Below are 11,569 nucleotides of genomic sequence, written 5' to 3'. Positions count from 1 at the left end.
TGGATCGATCTCTCGTCAATCGATCGATGCGGGGAGATCAATACATGAATCGAACAAACAAAGACGAGGCGAAATTGCGGTCTGCGATTTTGATAGGGAAGGCTTGCAAAGACCACCTTGGCTTTTCAAGCTCGAGTTTAAATAGGACATGAACGTGTATGTATGTTGTTGTGTCCGTGCATTGGTGCATGGAGTCATGGATACTAATGTAATGTAAATCAGCCTCAAGATGTACAATTCAGTTTTATTGATATTTGCATTGGTTCGATCCGTGAGTTCTTTGTTGTCAACATTACTTAACGAATACAGAGACAAATAGTGGACAGAAAGTTTAACTTCATAAAATTTGTTACACCTTTGCTTAGATTCATGTTGTGAATGCAAGTCCCGATGAACAATATATCTTTGCCAAGTGAGTCGCGTTTGTGTCACCCATCGTGTGAACACATCTATTGAAATATTGCCAATCGGTCTTCATGCACTCAATCGGCGAAAGAACGTCAAAGGTGCTAGATTAAGTTAGGTACAAAGTCCTTGAACTCAAGACAATAAAAAGAAATACAAAATATGTGCGTTTGTATGTGAAGAACAGCCAAGGAAATACAAAATGTGTGCGTCAGATGTGATGGAGAACGATAAGGGAGGAGGATTGAAAAACAAGAACAATTAGGTTCCCCAATAGCATTTGTATGTTTTGAACTGCAAGGTGCACCATTATTATGATGTGAACCATTAGGAGTACTTTTATCGAATGAGCTTACCTTATAAATGACTCATATTCGAAATACAGAAATAAAGGAATTTCAAGGTGGAAGTCAATGAATCGAAGATTCATGTTGGGATCGCCACTTATCCCATTTCCATCCACATTTCATCAAGCTGCACGGTCACGCTTAAAAACAAGGGTAGAGATAGCTTAATTAGGAACAGATGATGGATCGAGCCATTTTGCATTGATCATTGTATTTATATGTGTTAACTTCGTCCCCATAGTACGAAGTTCGCATGTGTCTTTGGTTCCCGCATGTGGTTAATCATGGGAGGCGATAATAGGTCGATATGAATATCCAAGGTGGAAGAAACAAATATATAAGTATGGAACGGACCAGTGGGACTGATTTGTGTGTGGACGCACCGAAATGCTATTAGTCCCTTATTAGGTAGCTACAAATATCAGGGCTGTCAATGGTTTCGATAACCCGATAACTGATCCGAAGTAAACCGATAAAAAATAGTTTGGGTTTTGGTAATTTGGTTTGCCTTCTACCGATAAAAAATAGTTTGGGTTTTGGTAATTTGGTTTGCCTTCTACCGAACTGAACCGATAAAATATTGATTTGGTTTTGGATCTGTCCTCCATCAAACTGATAAGATGACATCAAATTGGTGTGGCTGAAATTAATCAATTTAATTTAAGATTTAATTAATTCTTATAGTTTTCGGTTCGGTCGATTCGGTTTCGGTTTGCAATATATCTTATCCGTTTGGTTCGATTTGAATGAAATATAATATTATCGGTTCGGTTGAGTTTGGTTTCGGTTTCCAATTTTTTATCGGTTCAGATTCAGACTTTTCAAATTCTACCCAAACCGATCCATTAACATCCCCAGCTACAAAAATACAAATCATGTTCCAAAAGTAGTGGCCTCTTCGCACAAATGGAGGAAGGCCATGGACAAGATGGTGACAAACGTCATGACACAACAGCCAGGGGCAATAGCGAGAAAAATTAGGATGCCCAAGCATCCTAAGCTTTTTTGTTTTGACTGAGATTATGCATCCATCCAGGATTAGTTGTCTACAACTTAACATTATTCTGGTTACATCTTTATTACTAACTACTAACCATAATCAAGAAACTAGGCTGTATTTAGTATACACTACTGAATTTCCAATTATAATTAATGAAGGATTATATCGAACATGTTAGGGCATCACCAATGCATGCCTTTAAAACCTAGGGCCACGTCAGCGTTTTGGAGGGCAATAAGCTAATAAGGAGGAGTTAAAACTCTATATCGATGGGTGTTCCAATGGAGAAGATGATCTGCTCCTTTATAACATGTGAAACAAGACCAAAAATCAAAAAGTGAAGTCATGTGCAAAGTTTCAATTACACTTTGGGCTTAAGGTCCTTTATAAATATCTATAGAAATAAAGACATATATCCGGGATGGTTAAATTGGAGGCCCATTTAGAAGTCGTGTTGGAAACAATTTTTCACTAAGGTCTGTTAAATCAAGTAATTACAGTTTATGAGATTTATCAAGCAAACACTATCACAACAAGAGAAACATATCTAAGATCATAAGTATTCTTTTATCCCCATTGTATCTAAGGTAAATAATGATTAGTAACTTTATTCTGATTAGACCTTTCTTCATTGTCACTCTTCTCATTTATCTCTTTACACTACCAATTTGATTCTAGAGCTCAAATAATTGATGAAAACTTTGTTGTCTGTTATTGCAAGGAAACTAATAGTTGTTCATTGCAACAAATTCCAGCCATTCGATCAATTCAATCGAGGTGAAAAATATGAATTTTCTCTTTATAACAATGTTATTCTTTTACCTTTTTGAAGTTTAATGCATTTTCATGCAGTAATGCTGAAGTGGCCTAATGCCGAATCAGAGACCTAGCGTGCTTATTAAGTATTAACATACCGAGAAACTACTTTTATAGACCTTTTTTGGTAGTCTGTTATTAAACTTGCTTTCTGCAGTATGATGGATTTTGACGTTGTTTGAAAGAAATGCAATTGTTTCTTTTGTCAAGATGGTCCTCTACGGATTGAAGCCACCACAACCGGTTCAATGTCAACAATTTCAAAAATTTATGCGCATGGTAAGTATGCTTCTTAATCGTTTGATGTTTGAAGTTTGGACTACCTGTTTACTAAGTACTAGAGCATGTTATTCTGTTAACTCATGGTTATGGATTCGCCAAGTTCGAATGCTTAGATGTTTTAATCCAGATTTATAATATCATGGTAAACCACATGATATGCTATCATTGATTTCAGCACTTTCCCGACTTGACGACGCATGTGATGATTATTAAATATTTATCTACAAAATGGAAACCTCCAGAGGGGAAGCGGGGGGTGGGGTAGATGATAGTGAGTCTCTCCTCTGCAGTAAAATTATTAAATTAAGGGTTTAGAGAACATCATGCTAGATCTTAGACTTTGTGAATTATGAACATAAGAGGTGTAGAGGGAATTTTAGGACAATAGCATTCAATTTGAACTTTCATGCGCATAACAAGATTGGTTTTATGCATTTGTTTTATTTTGTATTTAAGCTTGAGCACACTTGACAGTGAGCTTCCATTCCTTTGCTTTCAGGTTGAAGATGCTCAAGGTCATGAAGCACCGATACAAAGGCTCGCCATTTGTGTACACCGTAATGACTTTATCAGCAGCAACTTTTGGTTTAGGTATGCAGTACATTGGAGTTGCCTGCCTTTTTTCCTAGCTATATAACAGATGATGTAATATGAAAATGTAATGTGATTACTCTCTGATCTAACTGAACTTCAATGTGTTGTATGCTTATTAATCAAGAAATAGAAACTTATAAAACTTTGGGGGTTTGAGACCAAGTTTTGGAAAAAGTCGTTTCACGTTTTAACACCATACAACCATTGCAGTGTAGCCTGAAATAGTAAACTGTCTATGATGAGGTATTTTATTGCTCATAATTATGGTACTTCTCCAGCTTCTTTTCATGGATTGAAATGGCTGTCATCAGTTGCATCACTTCATTCAGGAGCTTATTTGTAATTAGGATTTTCATTCAAACGAGTGTCCTTGAGCTAGGGATGAACAACAACATTGTCATGTTTGGTGTCGCCTCATTGTCTGCTTTTTTTTTTTCCTTCATCTTCCTTTCCCTCCCCTCAATTTGTTTCACTCTCACCATCTCGCAAATCAGATTTTGTGATTTTCTTCTCTTCCTTATTCTCTTCCCTTCCCTCCTGCAAACCCCAATCCCTATTTTCAATTCCTTATCTCCAATTCCCGACAAGATTCCTGATATTGTCACTGTCACTAATTCACTATCCGTTGTGGCAAGTTCTTCCCCTTTCGATGATGAGTTCTTCATTGGTACAAATGTTTTGTGATTTTATATCAAATTAAATACTCTCCTCCTTTCTGTCTTATATTAGATATATCATAATAAAAAGAGTGCTCACCTAAATTATATTTACACTTTTCGGCAAGTTTTGTTTAACATCCCGTGCATAGCACGTGCATCTTGCTAGTATTATATAATGTCACAATTGCTTCAAACGTATCGCATAACATTTTTATAGCGTTTTAGGAATATTATATCTCCTAAAGTTTCTATCTCGTCACGTGTCAAAATATACACAATGTCAATATCAAATCATTCATAGATAATGACAACCAAATTTATATAAGCTTCCACAGCATTTTAGCATTTGATTTGTCCATACAATTTACAACATAAAACGTAGCACAATTAAACAGTCCACAGTCCACCATCAAATCCCCAAAAATCTAAAGTCCATGAATATAAGTCCGTATATAGTTTAATACTCATAAAAACATATATATCTAAGTCTTATAAAAATTCCCCGCTTGTTACGTGCCAATATATTTTATGCTTTACACACTACTCAGGTCAAATCTTCATTAGATAATGACGAACCAAGTTATACAATCTCCGACAATATTTTATTACTACATTTGTCTATATTCTTAAATATGTGAAAATCTAGAAAAAGTCAACATTTCACAGTCAACGGTCAAAGGTCAAAGTCAACAGTCAATGGTCAAAGTCAACACATCATTGCCAAAGTCAAACTGTCATTTCCATGTTCAACAGGTTCATGGTCATAGCCATGGTTCATGGCTAAGGTCAAAGGTGCATGGGCTCATGGCGATGGTCATGGTTTGGACCCAACTAGAAATATCTAAAGGGAACAGATCCACTTAAAATAATAATGGCCCAGCCCACAAAAATAAAAGAGAACCGGTCCATGTACACAAAAAATTAGAACAGGCCCCAACCAAAAAGATTAATATCGGCCCATCACTAAACAAAATAGAATCGGGCCCAACAACTAAAATAGAACTGGTCCAAACTTAACAAAACTGGTCTGGCCCAACAATTTAAACCGGCCCAAGTAACTGATTGGTTCAGCCCAAGGCCCAAACCGGTCATCTTCTCCATCAGTTCTCTCCTCCACCACCACAAAAATCGACCACCACAACCTCCACTCCTCCGCCCATTTCAACCTAGCAGTTTCCCTCCTCATCAAAATCCAAACAACATTAATACACACAAAAACTCGATTCATTACCTCGATCCCCCTTCATCAAATCTAGATCTGATTTTCGCTACCATTAACAGCTTGTTTCAAGCTTCTACCACCACCATTTGCAGCCCTCACCCACACTACACTAGCCACCAAACCTAACCTAACCCACAACCACCACATCATAACATTATAAAGATTCAAAATCATTAAAAGTACCGATTTCTATGGGCTGGCGCCTCCATTAACGCCGGTGCGAAGCTTCCCCAACACTCAAACAACCCACTTGACATCAAATACTTCATCCCCAACATCAACCAACAAAAACAACACACACTAACAGTTCAAAATAAAATCATAACACCCTCACAGTATCACAGTAACGCATACAGAGAAGGATTCATTGCTTTGAGGCTTTAGCCACCATTAATAGCCCCGTAAGAGTTTGGACAGTCCTACAATCTAACCAATTTTTAAATACTAACGAGAAGAATACTAACTGAAGAGAATGAGCAGAAAATGAACCAAACACTGTATTACAGTAAAGTTAAAGTTATCTCCGTGTATCGACGTGAAATAAAAACTAAACTACTCACCTGCATTAAAACTTCGACCGAATCCCCTCATCGTCCAACCCTCAGCTCCACCCTCCAAAGAAAGGAGTTTCTATCTCTGCATCCATTTTTATTATTTTTTTTATTCTCTAAAAACCCTATTCTCTAGAACAATGTGATTATATACTTGGGTTTGAAACCCAAGCCTACCACATTGCACTTCGGCCCGAAAACCGGCCCACATATCTCAAATCCAATCCAACAGATTTTATATAAATAAATAAATAAATAAATTAATAAATAATTACGTATTTTAAATACGGGCGTTACACAAACACTCACTGAGAGCAGATGTAGGATTTGAGGGTCCTGGTGTGGAGGGTGTTTCTGGCTCTTCTTCATCAATCCTAATCCACCAACCCACTCCTCTACTAGTGGCTCTACCTATGCCTCCTCTACCACCTCTCCTACCAGCTGAACCACCTCTACCACCACCTATAAGGACCACATTCTGTTGCACATTATCAACTTGAGTTTCATTTGGTGGTTGGTCCACATTGACATTCTGACTTCCACCTCCTCTACCACCTTTCCTACCAACTGAACCACCTCTAAGGATCTCATTGTACACATTCTGTTGCACATTATCAACCTGAGTTTCATTTGGTGGTTGGTCCACATTGACATTCTGACTTCCACCTCTCCTACCACCTCTTCTGCCACCTCTAGTTGCTTTAGGTATATCATCAACATTGTGAACTTGAGTGTCTTCTTGTTGTTGCTGCACATCAACAATAGGCTCCACATTTTCACCTTCAGCCTCCACCCCACCTTCAATTTCATTGCAGTTACTTATATTTTTTTTGTTTCTTTCCATTTTGCCCACTCTTACCATGAGGACATGTCCTACTATTATGCCCTGGTTCCTTACATTTTATGCATTTTCTCTTGCTAGTTGCTCTCTCTTCATCATCACCTCTTATCCTTTGTTTTCTAGGTCTTCTAGCCTTCCTTTCAATGCTTGGAGGTAGGACCTCATCACCAGGCATAACCTATAAGTATAGTGACTATACGTATATAACTATATTTTATAATAAATTACAAGTAGAGTTAATTATAGATGAGATTCTACCTTGCCCCATTCATCTACATTGTCAAAGGGAAATATCCAACCAGCATAAGTTGCCCTAAATGTATTAACATGGTAATATGGGCTACAATATCTGCATATCCTAAAAGTCATTAGTATACAACTTTATGATAACTAAAATAGACAAATGCAAATCTGAAATGACACTAACCTTGCCCAACTTTCTTTGGAGGGTCTAAATTGCTTGATAACAGATATAGCATGAACACAAGGTACCCCAGTCATTTGCCAAACAATGCAGGTACATGTTTTGACAAACAAGTCAATTATAAACTTCTTATCACTCTTGATGTTAATGGCACAATATGCAGTGTCTGACACACCATGGGTCTTGTACCTAGGAAACTTCCTCTCTAGCTTTTTAATGACAAGAACAATAGCTGGAATCAAATTATTATCATCCATCTCCATAGAAAGCAGTCTTCTATCATGCAATAACCCCATCACTGCTAAACTGTACTTGTCCACAAAATTAATAAGGGGTTTATCCCTAATCTTTAGAATCCATGCATTAAAGGACTCATTAAAGTTGTTGGTTATAGCATCACATTTTGATATGATGTCAAAATGTGATCTAGCCCAAGTACTCTTGGCTTCTCTTTCTAACCACACATTTGCATCAACTTCATCCTCCTCCAACTGATCCATAAACATTTCATGCTCTACTACTTTATATGACTTTGCTGCACCCCAACTCAAACTTTCTAAATAGTCACCCTTAAAAGTTTGCTTGAAATTCTTATACATATGCCTAAAACAATACCTAAACCAAGCATTCAAAGTGCAATACACAAAATTAATACTTGTAATGTAATTTAGCAGTTTAAGAGCAATTTAAAACATATAAACATATATGATATACCTGTGATTAGACTCAGGAAAGTTGACATGAACATCATATATTAGTCCTTTCTGCCTGTCTGAGATAAATGTCAGCTTCTCTACATGCTTGTTCACATGTGGTCTCAGATTGAGTAAAAACTTATTCCATGTGAACTTATCTTCACCCTTGCATATGTAGATAGCAAGGGGAAAGAGCCCATTTACTGGATCTAGACCAATTGCAGTCAACACACAACCTCCATACTTGCCTTTGAGAAATGTACCATCCAGACCAATGATAGGTCTACATCCATTAACAAAGCCATCCAATGATGCCTTATATGTTAGAAAAAATCCAACAAACTCACCTGTTTCCCCATGTCTATACCACTTTGCAATTGATCCTTCATTCCTATGCAGTATTTGTGTTTTCAGTACATATATCTTAGTATAACTCTATTCATAGTTTCCATTAATCCTCTTCAACATTCTAGACCTTGATCTTCAAGCAGTCCAATATGAAATAGCAACCCCAAACTCATATAGCACCTGTACCATGAGGTCCTTTGGTGACAAGTTTGGATGAGCTCTCACATATTCCTCTAACTTATCAACTACCCAAGGGGTCTTGGCATGATCATACTTATTTGTCTCATCAGCCTCATAAGTGTGAGTAGGTACAAATGTCATCAACTTGAAAGTATGCTTACTAGACAAACTACAAAACACACTCCACCTGCACTCAAAATCCTTACATCTTAACTTCAATCTTTGTTTGTCATTTTTGATTTGGTGGTAAGTGAACTTTTGATCAATTGCCAAATCCTTCATGAATTGCCTATATTCCTTATGTGTCTTCCACTCCATCCCAACAACCAATTGCATACAAACCACTGCATTCCTTGGACCATCATTTCTCTCATTGTCTTTAGCTTCATATTGGTTCTTAGCCATTTTAACAAAAGACCTAACTTCATCATCACTCACATCATCTTCAGAATGAACCAACTCAGGTACCACATCATTACCACTGTCACTTTCATCATCATTAAGAATAAATTTTTCATCTTCAGAGTCAGATGAAGCAGCACTTATATAACCATTCTGGATGAGCACATAAGGGCTAAATATATGCCCAACTTCCAGCACCCTATCAACTTCATCATCTTCACTGACTCCAGCATCAAATTCCTCAACCTCATTGTCAAATAAATCTTCAAAATCCATACCACAATCAACAATCTCTTCACCCTGAGTACTCACATGATCCACATCAACAGGCTCTTCAACCCTAGCTTCACTAACAGGTTGAACCCTAACCTTGGTGGCTGGAGTGCAAAATTTCAATTTTTTGGCTGATTTGATAGTGGGTGGTGAGGAATCTAAATTAATGACATGGTTGAGTCTAGGGGATTTTCTCAGCTCAAAATTATTTTTTGGTGGTGCTGGACTAGTGTGAGTGGTAATTGATTTCCTAACTTCAGTGTGAGTGGTAATTGAATTTAGAGTTGTTGGAATGGAAACAAACCTAGGTGATCTCCTTAGTTCATGGACATTGGTTGCTGATTTTAGAGTTGATGGGGAAGGGGAAGAAGGTAAAGTGGGCTTTTTAGATGGGATTTTATGTGGCTCATTGGTTAATGGACTTAAATGGACATGGACTGGGCTTGGTCTGGTGATGTCAACAGTAACCATAGACACAAATAAGTGGTGCTTCATATCCCTCTCAGCTCTAATAAGATCCCACATTGACAACATTTCACCATCAGACTTGAATGAACACAAATGCCCCCTACTAATGTATTTCACACATGACACAGGTGCATCCCCAATATGTATCTTGATCTCCTTAAGCATATCTAAGTAACACATCTCATCACCATCTATAACTAATGCACTTTGTGTGCCACCTCTAAAGTCAGAAAACTTTATCTTCCTAGTAATCAGCTTGATCTAAAGCCCATTATAGTGCAAAATAAAGTCCCTCTCACCCATCAGAGGAGCCATGTAACTGATAGATACATATACATATATACAAAATAAGAAAATAAGAAACATAAACATGGGTACCAACATTCATTCAAGTATTCATTTTATTAAACACATGATAAACTTGATTGAATAACAAACATAAACATAGACTTCATTGAACATGAAACAACATAACATGAAACATTCATTTGATTACATCAAGTCATTTGATTGAACTTCATTGAACATGAAACAACATAACATGAACTTTCATTTGATTACATCAAGTCATTTGATTGAACATAAAACAAATATATATAAACATAGACAACATCAAACTGCAAATCATCCCACAAACAAGGGCCACATAGCACAATCACTTTTTCCTCTTATTTTTGAGTGAAGGCTGAAAAGCTTCATACTCTTGAGGACACATTAAAGCTTGCACTACCTCCACAGGTTGGCTTGATCTTTCTTTTGCCTTATCCTTAGCCTTAGGCTTACCCTTACCCTTACCCTTGCCCTTACCCTTACTCTTAGCCTTAGCCTCAAGACTATCAGGTCCACTGCAACACTCCCTCATATAGTCAAACCAACACCGCTTCATTAACTCCTCCTCTTCATCTTTTTCTGGAAATGAACATGGTAGTCCTACAACAACCCTTTGTGCTTCTACTTTGTCTTTCCATTCAAACAAATAAGCATGGAGTTCTTCAAGACAAACATCATCCCCATGCTCATCAACATAAGCTCTAGCAGCCATAACCTCATCCTTAGAGCAATTGTTATACCCAAACCTTACTGCACACATTAAATGTCTTGGATAATCCTTACCTCTCCTATGATGTGGAGATTCTCCAACATTCCTAATCTTACCCTTACCCTTAGCATTATTTTTCCCCATCTGTGTGAGACAAGTGATTTTCAACATTGAACAAAAATTAGATAACAACAATTAGGGTATGCATGCATGGTTAGGTCAAGACAATTCAATACAAACTGAACACAAACAAAAGTTCAGTTGAACATTTATTTCATGGGTATTTCATTAAAACAAAATGATCACAATTTTTAATTAAAATTTAGGGTTTGGTCCAATATTTGAATTTCAAATTTGAAAGTACATGCAAAAAACAAATAAAGTACAAACATTCAAAAAATAGTAAGGAATCAAGCATGGTAGAAAGGGAAACGATGAAATATACCAGCAAAGCAACTCCTTTTTGTATTCAAACAGATCGATCTTCAACTACTTCAGTACTTCGTTCTTCAAACTATCATCTTTCACTTCAAGTCTACTCCACCTCCACCTTTTCACTCTCTAAATCATTTTACTGAACTGATGCAAGATGATGATGGTTTAAGTTTACTTCTCCAACCTTTTAACTTAAAACCCTAGATTATCAACCCTAATTCTTTGAAGATAAGCGAGAGAGAGAGAGAGAGAGAGAGAGAGAGAGAGAGAGAGAGAGACGATTTCTGTCTGAAGTGAGGTGAGAGAGTGGTTAGGGCTGTCAATTCCCGCTAAAAGATCAATGACCAAGATTTAGACACACGTAACTAATCTACGGTCATCTCGAGCACTCGTGGGCAAACATGAGCCGTCAATCTAAAATGAAGAAGTTGACAGATGATCAAAACATGACCGTTGATTAGTTTCATGTGCAGTACACGTGTTAGGGTAATTTGGGTATTAAGAAAGTATAGACGGACCTCTGTTAATTTGGGACCAAACTGCAATAAATGATTAATTGTGGACCAAACCCTAATTTTGCTATTAATA

The sequence above is a fragment of the Coptis chinensis genome, chromosome 8 (genome assembly GCF_015680905.1).
Source record: "Coptis chinensis isolate HL-2020 chromosome 8, ASM1568090v1, whole genome shotgun sequence".
NCBI classification, from domain to species: Eukaryota; Viridiplantae; Streptophyta; class Magnoliopsida; order Ranunculales; family Ranunculaceae; genus Coptis; species Coptis chinensis.
This window is presented reverse-complemented; position numbering follows the sequence as displayed.